At 55.1% G+C, this 12,293-nt stretch overlaps 1 pseudogene; it reads right to left on the minus strand.

Annotated features, from left to right (window-relative positions):
• Positions 1 to 270: 270 nt before the first annotated feature.
• The window catches only part of LOC123486922, a 115,911-nt pseudogene continuing 103,888 nt past the window's right edge, over positions 271 to 12,293 (minus strand).

Below are 12,293 nucleotides of genomic sequence, written 5' to 3' on the forward strand. Positions count from 1 at the left end.
AGGGGTGTGTTACTGGGTCAGAGGAGGGGTGTGTTACTGGGTCCAGAGGAGGAAGGTGTGCTACTATGGGTCAGAGGAGAGGTGTGTTACTGGGTCCAGAGGAAGGTGTGTGCTGCTGGGGTCAGAGGAGAGGTGTGTTACTGGGTCAGAGAGAGGGGTGGATGTGTTACTGGGTCAGAGGAGAGGTGTGCTACTGGGTCAGAGGAGAGGTGTGTTGCTGGGTCAGAGGAGAGGTGTGCCGGCCTGGGTCAGAGGAGAGGAGTGTGTTACTGGGTCAGAGGGGGGGTGTGCTGGCCTGGGTCTTGGAAGAGGGGAGGTGTGCTGGCCTGGGGTCAGAGGAGAGGTGTGCTGGCCTGGGTCAGAGGCAGAGGTGTGCTGGCCTGGGTCAGAAAGGTGTGTGCTGGCCTGGGTCAGAGGAGAGGTGTGCTACTGGGGTCAGAGGAGAGGTGTGCTGGCCTGGGTCAGAGGAGAGGTGTGCTACTGGGTCAGAGGAGAGGTGTGCTACTGGGTCAGAGTAGAGGTGTGCTACTGGGTCAGAGGAGAGGTGTGCTTGGCCTGGGTCTAGGGAGGAGAGGTGAGGAGTCAGCCAGAGGAGGTGCTGCTGCTGGGTCAGGGGAGAGGTGTGCTGGCCTGGGTCAGAGGAGAGGTGTGTTACTGGGTCAGAGGAGAGGTGTGCTACTGGGTCAGAGGAGAGGTGTGCTGGCCTGGGTCTAAGGAGGAGAGGTGAGGAGTCAGCCAGAGGAGAGGAAAGTAGGCCGTAGGATGAGTGGTGGTGCTGTTTACCTGTTCGGAGGAGAGGGGAAAGTAGGCCGTAGGATGAGTGGTGGTGCTGTTTACCTGTGGAGGTGGTGAATGCCAGCTGTAAAGTGTCCCCCTGCCCATCCTGGCACAGGCTCTGAGCTAGCAAACACTGGAACAGGGACAGAAGACATGTAGGCTCTGAGCTGGCAAACACTGGAGCAGGGACAGAAGACAGTAACAGGCTCTGAGCTGGCAAACACTGGAGCAGGGACAGAAGACAGTAACAGGCTCACCAGAGCTGGCAAACACTGGAGCAGGGACAGAAACAGTAACAGGCTCTCAGCTGGCAAACACTGGAGCAGGGACAAGAAGACAGTAACAGGCTCTGAGCTGGCAAACACTGGAGCAGGGACAGAGGGCAGTAACAGGCTCTGGGCTGGCAAACACTAGAGCAGGGACAAGGAGGCAGTATAGCAGGCTCTGAGCTGGCAAACACTGGAGCAGGGACAAAACATCAGACTCTGAGCTGGCAAACACTGGAGCAGGGACCAGAAGGCAGTAACAGGCTCTGAGCCAGCAAACACTGGAGCAGGGACAGAAGACAGTAACGGTCTCTGAGCTGGCAAACACTGGAGCAGGGACAAAAAGACAGTAACAGGGTCTGAGCTGGCAAACACTGGAGCAGGGACAAGAGGACAGTAACAGGCTCTGAGCTGGCAAACACTGGAGCAGGGAAGAAACATGTAACAGGCTCTGAGCTGGCAAACACTGGAGCAGGGACAGAAGACAGTAACAGTCAATCACACTGATAAGCCCACAGAAGCTATATGTATTCTGTCAGGGGATATGTCAAGTCAACCTTTATATAAAGTGCATATAACCCAAGATCTCAAAACACTTTACAGTGAGAATAAATGAAATCAAAACAGTGTCGCGTTAAGATTAAGGCACTCGTGCATGATCACCTAAAAACCTTAAAACAACCTCTTGGAGAACTCTACATTTGAGAAGTCAATAGATTCCCTAGAGACATGTGAACTGGCCTGCTGAACCCAGGAGCTGAACTCTGGTTCACCCCTACATCAGGGGCCCTGAGGGGCCTCAAGGGCACCAGGTACAAGACACACACACCTCTCTCCTCACACACCCGCACACACAGGAGCTCAGCTGTCACAGCCCTGGCCCACATAATACCATTCAACCAGGCTTGGCTGGGCTCAGCTCCATTATACTAGCCTGTTCCGGTCGGTCAGTCGGTCCGTCCGTCCCAGGGGGAACCTCTTTTAGTGGGTCACCTCCACAACTCCTCCTCCTCTACACACAGAGCCTGACAGAGAGACTACTGGACCGGCAGAGAGACTACTGGACCTACAGAGAGACTACTGGACCTACAGAGAGACTACTGGACCTGCAGAGAGACTACTGGACCTGCAAGAGACGCTGACCTGCAGAGAGACTACAGGACCTACAGAGAGACTACTGGACGGCAGAGAGACTCTACGGGACCTACAAGAGACTTCACGGGACCTGCAGAGACGCTACGGGACCTACAGAGAGGCTACTGGACCTACAGAGAGACTACTGGACCTATAGAGAGACTACTGGACCCGGCAGAGAGACTACTGGGCCTACAGAGAGACTACTGGACCTGCAGAGAGACTACAGGGCCTACAGAGAACTACTGGGACCGCAAGAGACTCTACGGGACCTATAGAGAGCTACTGGACCGGCAGAGAGACTACTGGACCTGCCAGAGAGGCTACTAGACCTACAGAGAGACTACTGGACCTACAAAACTACTGGACCTACAGAGAGACTACTTGGACCTACAAAACTAGGCTTGGGCAGTATGCGGGTTGTCATACCTTCATAGCGACCTTGTGCCATACTGGATATTCGTAACCCCAATAAAACACGGGCGGTTCTGACCTAAACTATACAAATAACAAACAAAAAAATGCTCCTCACAGTTTGCTACACATACAAAACGAATATTAGCCAGCAATTTGAATGAACAAAAAATACAGTGGTCCGAAATCCTGAGGCCAGCCACCCGGACAGCTGATGAAACTTGAGGAGTATTTCTGTCTATAATAAAACCCTTTTGTGCAGAGAAACTCATTCTGATTGGCTGGGCCTGGCTCCCCAGTGGGTTCCAGGGCCCCTGCCCAGTCCTGTGAAATCCATAGATTAGGGCCTAATCGAATTTATTTCCAATCGGCCGATTTCCTTACAGTGTGTGAAAAAGTGTTTGCCCCCCTTCCTGATTTGTTATTTTGTTTGCCACACTTAAATGTTTCAGATCATCAAACTAATTTTTATATTAGTCAAAGATAACACAAGTAAACACAAAATGCAGTTTTGAAATGAAGGTTGTTATTATTAAAGGAAAACCAAATCCAAACCCACACATGGCCCTGTGGAAAAAAGGGTTTGCCCCGTTACAACAGAACTCAGCTGTGGTTTATCGCACCTGAGTTCAATTCCTCTAGCCACACCCAGGCCTGATTGCTGCCTCACCTGTTTCTCTAATCAAGGATCACTTAACTAGGACCTTCCTGCCAAAGTGAAGTAGACCAAAAAGATCCTCAAAAGCTAGACATCATGCTGAGATCCAAAGAAATTCAGGAACAAATGAGAAAGAAAATAATTGAGATCCATCAGTCTGGAAAAGGTTATAAAGCCATTTTAAAGCTTTGGGACTCCAGCGAACCACAGTGAGAGCCATTATCCACAAATGGCGAAAGCATGGAACAGTGGTGAACCTTCCCAGAGTGGCCGGCTCGACCAAAAATTACCCCAAGATTGCAGCGGCTGACTCATCCAAGAGGTCACAAAAGAACCCACAACAACATCCAAAAGAGCTGCAGGCCCCACTTGCACTCCCAGTTAAGGTCAGTGTTGCTTGACTCCACCATAAGAAAGAGAGTGGGCAAGTGAGTTCCAAGATGAAAACCACTGCTGAGCAAAAAAATAACATCACTCGTCTATTTTTTTGCCAGAAAAACATCTTGATGATCCCCAAGACCTTTGGGAAAATACTCTGTGGACTGGCGAGACAAAAGTTGAACTTTTTGGGAGGTGTGTGTCCCATTACATCTGGCGTAAAAAGTAACACCGCATTTCCAGAAAAAAATATCATACCAACAGTAAAATATGGGCCTGTTTTGCTGCTTCAGGACCTGGAAGACTTGCTGTGATAAATAGACAGCAGAATTCCATGGTTCCACCAAAAAAAAATCCTGAAGGAGAATGTCCGGCCATCTGTTCATGACCTCCAAGCTGAAGCGAACTTGGGTTCTGCAGCAGGACAATGATCCAAAACACACCAGCAAGTCCACCTCTGAATGGCTGAAGAAAAACAAAAATGAAGACTTTGGGGTGGCTAGTCAAGTCTGACCTGAATCCTATTGAGATGCTGTGGCATGACCTTAAAAAAGGCAGTTCATGCTCAAAAAAGCCTCCAATGTGGCTGAATTACAACAATTCTGCAAAAGATGAGTGGGCCAAAATTCCTCCACAGCGTTGTAAAAGACTCATTGCAAGATATCACAAACGCTTGATTGCAGTTGCTGCTGCTAAGGGTGGCCCAACCAGTTATTAGGTTGTATGGGGCAAACACTTTTTCACACAGGGCCATGTGGGTTTGGATTTAGTTTTCCTTAATTAACAACCTTCATTTCAAAACTTGCATTTTGTGTTTACTTGTGTTATCTTTGACTAATATTAAAAATTTGTTTGATGATCTGAAACATTTAAGTGTGACAAACATGCAAACAAATAAGAAATCAGGAAGGGGGCAAACACTTTTTCACACCACTGTATATGAACTGTTACTCAGTAAAAATCGTTGAAATTGTTGCGTTTATATTTTTCTTCTGTATAGTTATAAGATATCTAGCTGGCAAACATTTAGTTGTGAATTCCATCCTGTGATTAGATCACCTGGCCCATGCTGCACAACAGGGAGTGACTCCCAAGGCTCCGGTATCTCCTCGTTGGGTGCTTGTAAACAAACACCATGTGACTGGATTACCGTAAACTTCATAATAGTGTGACTGGGGATTACGTAAACTTCATAATATTGTGACAGGGGGATTACGTAAACTTCATAATAGTGTGACTGGGGATAAAGAACAATGCATTCTTAATTTCACCTAACTTATTGCACAAGTTGACTGCAGGTATTTACTTAATGTAGCTACAAATATTACAATTTATTAAAAAAACTTCAAATAAATAGTTTCAGCGATATTGAAAAACCATCCTGTGGCTTTTTCCAAATACCCGGTTATACGGCTATATACGGTATGCCGCCCAAGCCTAAGAGACACTACAGGACCTACAGAGCCAGACAGACAGACAGCAACACCACCCAGAGCCAGACAGACAGACACTGCAACACCACCCAGAGCCAACAGACAGACAGCAACACCACCCAGAGCCAACAGACAGACAGCAACACCACCCCCAGAGCCAGACAGACAGACTAGCAACACCACCCAGACCAGACAGACAACAGCAACACCACCCAGAGCCAGACAGACAACAGCAACACCACCCAAGCCAGACAGACAGACAGCAACACCACCCAGAGCCAGACAACAACAGCAACACCACCCAGAGCCAGCCAACAGACACAACACCACCCAAGCCAGGCGAGCAACACCACCCAGAGCCAGACAACAGACGGACACAACACCACCCAGAGCCCGACAGACAGACAGCAACACCACCCAGAGCCAGACAGACAGCAACACCACCCAGAGCCAGCCAGACAGACACAACACCACCCAGAGCCAGACAGCCAAAAACCACCCAGAGGCAGCCAGACAGACAGCAACACCACCCAGAGCCAGCCAGACAGACAGCAACTACCACCCAGAGCCAGACCAGACAGACAGCAACACCACCCAGAGCAGCCAGACAGACACAACACCACCCAGAGCCAGCCAGACAGCAGCAACACCACCCAGAGCCAGACAGACAGACAGCAACACCACCCAGAGCCAGACAGACAGACAGACAGCAACACCACCCCAACCAGACAGACAGACAGCAACACCACCCAGAGCCAGCCAGACAGACACAACACCACCCAGAGCCAGCCAGACAGACAGCAACACCACCCAGAGCCAGCCAGACAGACAGACAGACAGCAACACCACCCAGAGCCAGACAGCAACACTACCCAAGCCAGACAGACAACAGCAACACCACCCAGAACAGACAGCAACACCACCCAGAGCCAGCCAACAACAACAGCAACACCACCCAGACCAACAGACAGACCTCACCAACCACCAACACCAACAACAGCACCACCCAGAGCCAGACCCAGCAGCACTACGCAGAGCCAGCCAGACAGACAGCAACACCACCCAAGCCAGCCAGACAGACAGCAACACCACCCAGAGCCAGCCAGACAGACAGACAGACAGCAACACCACCCAGAGCCAGACACAACACTACCCAGAGCCAGACAGACGACAGCAACACCACCCAGAGCCAACAACAGACAGCAACACCACCCAGAGCCAGCCAGACAACAGCAACACCACCCAGAGCCAGACAGACAGACAGCAACACCACCCAGAGCCAGCCAGACAGACAGCAACACCACCCAAGCCAGCAACAACAGACAAACAGCAACACCACCCAGAGCCAGACAGCAACACTACCCAGAGCCAGCCAGACAACAGCAACACCACCCAGAGCCAGCCAGACAGACAGCAACACCACCCAGAGCCAACAGACACAACACCACCCAGAGCCAGACAGCAACTACCACCCAGAGCCAGACAGACAGACAGCAACACCACCCAGAGCCAGACTACTGGGACCAACACAGTGCTGAGGTGTTAGAGGTCAGGGAGGTTAGAGCAGAAAACAGTGAGCCAATGAAAAGAGCAGGTTCTCTGAGAGGGAGGGGAGCTGTTTCTCGTTCCCAGCAGGTAACCACAGTGTTGCTGGTATGGGGACAGGAGGCCCGCCACCAGTTACTTTACGTTCCCAGCCAGGTAACCACAGTGTTGCTGGTATGGGGGAGACAGAAGGCCCACACCAGATTACTTCCCGTTCCCAGCCAGGTAACCACAGTGTTGCTGGTATGGGGGACAGGAGCCCGCCACCAGTTGCTTCCCGTTCCCAGCCAGGTAACCACAGTGTTGCTGGTATGGGGGACAGAGCCGCCACCAGTTACTTCCCGTTCCCAGCCAGGTAACCACAGTGTTGCTGGTATGGGGACAGGAGGCCCGCCACCAGTTACTTCCCGTTCCCAGCCAGGTAACCACAGTGTTGCTGGTATGGGACAGGAGGCCCGCCACCAGTTACTTCCCGTTCCCAGCCAGGTAACCACAGTGTTGCTGGTATGGGACAGAGGCACCGCCACCAGTTACTTCCCGTTCCCAGCCAGGTAACCACAGTGTTGCTGGTAGGGAGACGGGAGCCCGCCACCAGTTACTTCCCGTTCCCAGCCAGGTAACCACAGTGTTGCTGGTATGGGAGACAAGGCCCGCCACCAGTACTTCCGTTCCCGGCCAGGTAACCACGGTGTTGCTGGTATGGAAGGCGCCACCAGTTACTTCCGTTCCCAGCCAGGTAACCACAGTGTTGCTGGTATGGGGACAAGCGCCACCAGTTACTTCCCGTTCCCAGCCAGGAGCCACAGTGTTGCTGTATGGGGGACAGCCATACCCGAGTTACTTCCGTTCCCAGCCAGGTAACCACAGTGTTGCTGGTATGGGGGACAGGAGGCCCGCCACCAGTTACTTCCCGTTCCCAGCCAGGTAACCACAGTGTTGCTGGTATAGAAGGGACAGAAGGCCCGCCACCAGTTACTTCCCGTTCCCAGCCAGGTAACCACAGTGTTGCTGGTATGGGGGACAGAGGCGCCACCAGTTACTTCCCGTTCCCAGCCAGGTAACCACAGTGTTGCTGGTATGGGGGACAGGCCCGCCACCAGTTACTTCCGTTCCCAGCCAGGTAACCCAGTGTTGCTGGTATGGGGGACAGGAGGCCCGCCACCAGTTACTTCCCGTTCCCAGCCAGTAACCACAGTGTTGCTGGTATGGGGGACAGCCGACACCAGTTGCTTCCGTTCCCAGCCAGGTAACCACAGTGTTGCTGGTCATAGGGGGACAGGAGGCCCGCCACCAGTTACTTCCGTTCCCAGCCAGGTAACCACAGTGTTGCTGGTATGGGGGACAGAGGCCCGCCACCAGTTACTTCCCGTTCCCAGCCAGGTAACCACAGTGTTGCTGGTATGGGGACAGGAGGCCCGCCACCAGTTACTTCCCGTTCCCAGCCAGGTAACCACAGTGTTGCTGGTATGGGGGACAGGAGGCCCGCCACCAGTTACTTCCCGTTCCCAGCCAGGTAACCACAGTGTTGCTGGTATGGGGACAGAGGCCCGCCACCAGTTACTTCCCGTTCCCAGCCAGGTAGCCACAGTGTTGCTGGTATGGGGGACAGGAGGCCCGCCACCAGTTACTTCCGTTCCCAGCCAGGTAACCACAGTGTTGCTGGTATGGGGGACAGGAGGCCCGCCACCAGTTACTTCCCGTTCCCAGCCAGGTAACCACAGTGTTGCTGGTATTGGGGACAGGAGGCCCGCCACCAGTTACTTCCCGTTCCCAGCCAGGTAACCACAGTGTTGCTGGTATTGGACAGGAGGCCCGCCACCAGTTACTTCGTTCCCAGCCAGGTAACCACAGTGTTGCTGGTATGGGGGACAGGAAGCCCGCCACCAGTTACTTCCCGTTCCCAGCCAGGTAACCACAGTGTTGCTGGTATGGGGGACAGAAACCCGCCACCAGTTACTTCCCCGTTCCCAGCCAGGTAACCACAGTGTTGCTGGTATGGGGGACAGGAGGCCGCCACCAGTTACTTCCGTTCCCAGCCAGGTAACCACAGTGTTGCTGGTATGGGGGACAAGGCCACCAGTTACTTCCCGTTCCCAGCCAGGTAACCACAGTGTTGCTGGTGGGAGAGCCCGCCACCAGTCTTCCCGCTCCCAGCCAGTAACCACAGTGTTGCTGGATGGGGGACAGGAGGCCCGCCACCAGTTACTTCCCGTTCCCAGCCAGGTAACCACAGTGTTGCTGGTATGGGGGACAGGAGGCCCGCCACCAGTTACTTCCCGTTCCCAGCCAGGTAACCCAGTGTTGCTGGTATGGGGGACAGAGGCCCGCCACCAGTTACTTCCCGTTCCCAGCCAGGTAACCACAGTGTTGCTGGTATGGGGGGACAGGAGGCCCGCCACCAGTTACTTCCCGTTCCCAGCCAGGTAACCACAGTGTTGCTGGTATGGGGGACAGGGGGCCCGCCACCAGTTACTTCCCGTTCCCAGCCAGGTAACCACAGTGTTGCTGGTATGGGGGACAGAGAAGACCCCCGCCACCAGTTACTTCCCGTTCCCAGCCAGGTAACCACAGTGTTGCTGGTATGGGGGACAGAGGCCCGCCACCAGTTACTTCCCGTTCCCAGCCAGGTAACCACAGTGTTGCTGGTATGGGGGGACAGGAGGCGCCACCAGTTACTTCCCGTTCCCAGCCAGGTAACCACAGTGTTGCTGGTATGACAGGAGGCCCGCCACCAGTTACTTCCCGTTCCCAGCCAGGTAACCACAGTGTTGCTGGTATGGGGGACAGGAGGCCCGCCACCAGTTACTTCCCGTTCCCAGCCAGGTAACCACAGTGTTGCTGGTATGGGGGACAGGCCCGCCACCAGTTACTTCCCGTTCCCAGCCAGGTAACCACAGTGTTGCTGGTATGGGGGGACAGGGAGCCCGCCACCGGTTACTTCCCGTTCCCAGCCAGGTAACCACAGTGTTGCTGGTATAGGGGGACAGAGGCCCGCCACCAGTTGCTTCCCGTTCCCAGCCAGGTAACCACAGTGTTGCTGGTATGGGGGACAGGAGCCCGCCACCAGTTACTTCCCGTTCCCAGCCAGGTAACCACAGTGTTGCTGGTATGGGGGACAGGAGCCCGCCACCAGTTACTTCCCGTTCCCAGCCAGGTAACCACAGTGTTGCTGGTATGGGGGACAGGAGCCCGCCACCAGTTACTTCCCGTTCCCAGCCAGGTAACCACAGTGTTGCTGGTATTGGGGACAGAGCCCGCCACCAGTTGCTTCCCGTTCCCAGCCAGGTAACCACAGTGTTGCTGGTATGGGGGGACAGGAAGCCCGCCACCAGTTACTTCCCGTTCCCAGCCAGGTAACCACAGTGTTGCTGGTATGGGGGACAGGAGGCCCGCCACCAGTTACTTCCCGTTCCCAGCCAGGTAACCACAGTGTTGCTGGTATGGGGGACAGGAGGCCCGCCACCAGTTGCTTCCCGTTCCCAGCCGGGTTAACCACAGTGTTGCTGGTATGGGGGACAGAGCCCGCCACCAGTTACTTCCCGTTCCCAGCCAGGTATCACAGTGTTGCTGGTATGGGGGGACAGAGGCCCGCCACCAGTTACTTCCCGTTCCCAGCCAGGTAACCACAGTGTTGCTGGTATGGGGGGACAGGAGGCCCGCCACCAGTTACTTCCCGTTCCCAGCCAGGTAACCACAGTGTTGCTGGTATGGGGGACAGGAGGCCCGCCACCAGTTACTTCCGTTCCCAGCCAGGTAACCACAGTGTTGCTGGATGGGGGACAGGAGGCCCGCCACCAGTTACTTCCCGTTCCCAGCCAGGTAACCACAGTGTTGCTGGTATGGGGACAGGAGAGCCCGCCACCAGTTACTTCCCGTTCCCAGCCAGGTAACCACAGTGTTGCTGGTATGGGGGGACAGGAGGCCCGCCACCAGTTACTTCCCGTTCCCAGCCAGGTAACCACAGTGTTGCTGGTATGGGGGACAGGAGGCCCGCCACCAGTTACTTCCCGTTCCCAGCCAGGTAACCACAGTGTTGCTGGTATGGGGGACAGAGGCCCGCCACCAGTTACTTCCCGTTCCCAGCCAGGTAACCACAGTGTTGCTGGTATGGGGGACAGGAGGCCCGCCACCAGTTACTTCCCGTTCCCAGCCAGGTAACCACAGTGTTGCTGGTATGGGGACAGGAGGGCCGCCACCAGTTACTTCCCGTTCCCAGCCAGGTAACCACAGTGTTGCTGGTAGTGGGGGACAGGAGGCCCGCCACCAGTTACTTCCCGTTCCCAGCCAGGTAACCACAGTGTTGCTGGTATGGGGGACAGGAGGCCCGCCACCAGTTACTTCCCGTTCCCAGCCAGGTAACCACAGTGTTGCTGGTATGGGGGACAGAGGCCCGCCACCAGTTACTTCCCGTTCCCAGCCAGGTAACCACAGTGTTGCTGGTATGGGGGACAGGAGGCCCGCCACCAGTTACTTCCCGTTCCCAGCCAGGTAACCACAGTGTTGCTGGTATGGGGGACAGGAGGCCCGCCACCAGTTACTTCGTTCCCAGCCAGGTAACCACAGTGTTGCTGGTATGGGGGACAGAGGCCCGCCACCAGTTACTTCCCGTTCCCAGCCAGGTAACCACAGTGTTGCTGGTATGGGGGACAGAGGCCCGGCCACCAGTTACTTCCCGTTCCCAGCCAGGTAACCACAGTGTTGCTGGTATGGGGACAGGAGGCCCGCCACCAGTTACTTCCCGTTCCCAGCCAGGTAACCACAGTGTTGCTGGTTGGGGGACAGGAGGCCCGCCACCAGTTACTTCCGTTCCCAGCCAGGTAACCACAGTGTTGCTGGTATGGGGGACAGGAGCCCGCCACCAGTTACTTCCCGTTCCCAGCCAGGTAACCACAGTGTTGCTGGTATGGGGGACAGGAGGCCCGCCACCAGTTACTTCCCGTTCCCAGCCAGGTAACCACAGTGTTGCTGGTGGGGGACAGGAGGCCCGCCACCAGTTACTTCCCGTTCCCAGCCAGGTAACCACAGTGTTGCTGGTATGGGGGACAGAGGCCCGCCACCAGTTACTTCCCGTTCCCAGCCAGGTAACCACAGTGTTGCTGGTATGGGGGACAGGAGAGCCCGCCACCAGTTACTTCCCGTTCCCAGCCAGGTAACCACAGTGTTGCTGGTATGGGGGACAGGAGGCCCGCCACCAGTTACTTCCCGTTCCCAGCCAGGTAACCACAGTGTTGCTGGTATGGGGGACAGGAGGCCCGCCACCAGTTACTTCCCGTTCCCAGCCAGGTAACCACAGTGTTGCTGGTATGGGGGACAGGAGGCCCGCCACCAGTTACTTCCCGTTCCCAGCCAGGTAACCACAGTGTTGCTGGTATGGGGGACAGGAGCCCGCCACCAGTTACTTCCCGTTCCCAGCCAGGTAACCACAGTGTTGCTGGTATGGGGGACAGGAGGCCCGCCACCAGTTACTTCCCGTTCCCAGCCAGGTAACCACAGTGTTGCTGGTATGGGGGACAGGAGGCCACCAGTTACTTCCCGTTCCCAGCCAGGTAACCACAGTGTTGCTGGTATGGGGGACAGGAGGCCCGCCACCAGTTACTTCCCGTTTCCCAGCCAGGTAACCACAGTGTTGCTGGTATGGGGGACAGGAGGCCCGCCACCAGTTACTTCCCGTTCCCAGCCAGGTAACCA

Source organism: Coregonus clupeaformis, unplaced genomic scaffold (assembly GCF_020615455.1).
Source record: "Coregonus clupeaformis isolate EN_2021a unplaced genomic scaffold, ASM2061545v1 scaf1353, whole genome shotgun sequence".
Classification (NCBI taxonomy): Eukaryota; Metazoa; Chordata; class Actinopteri; order Salmoniformes; family Salmonidae; genus Coregonus; species Coregonus clupeaformis.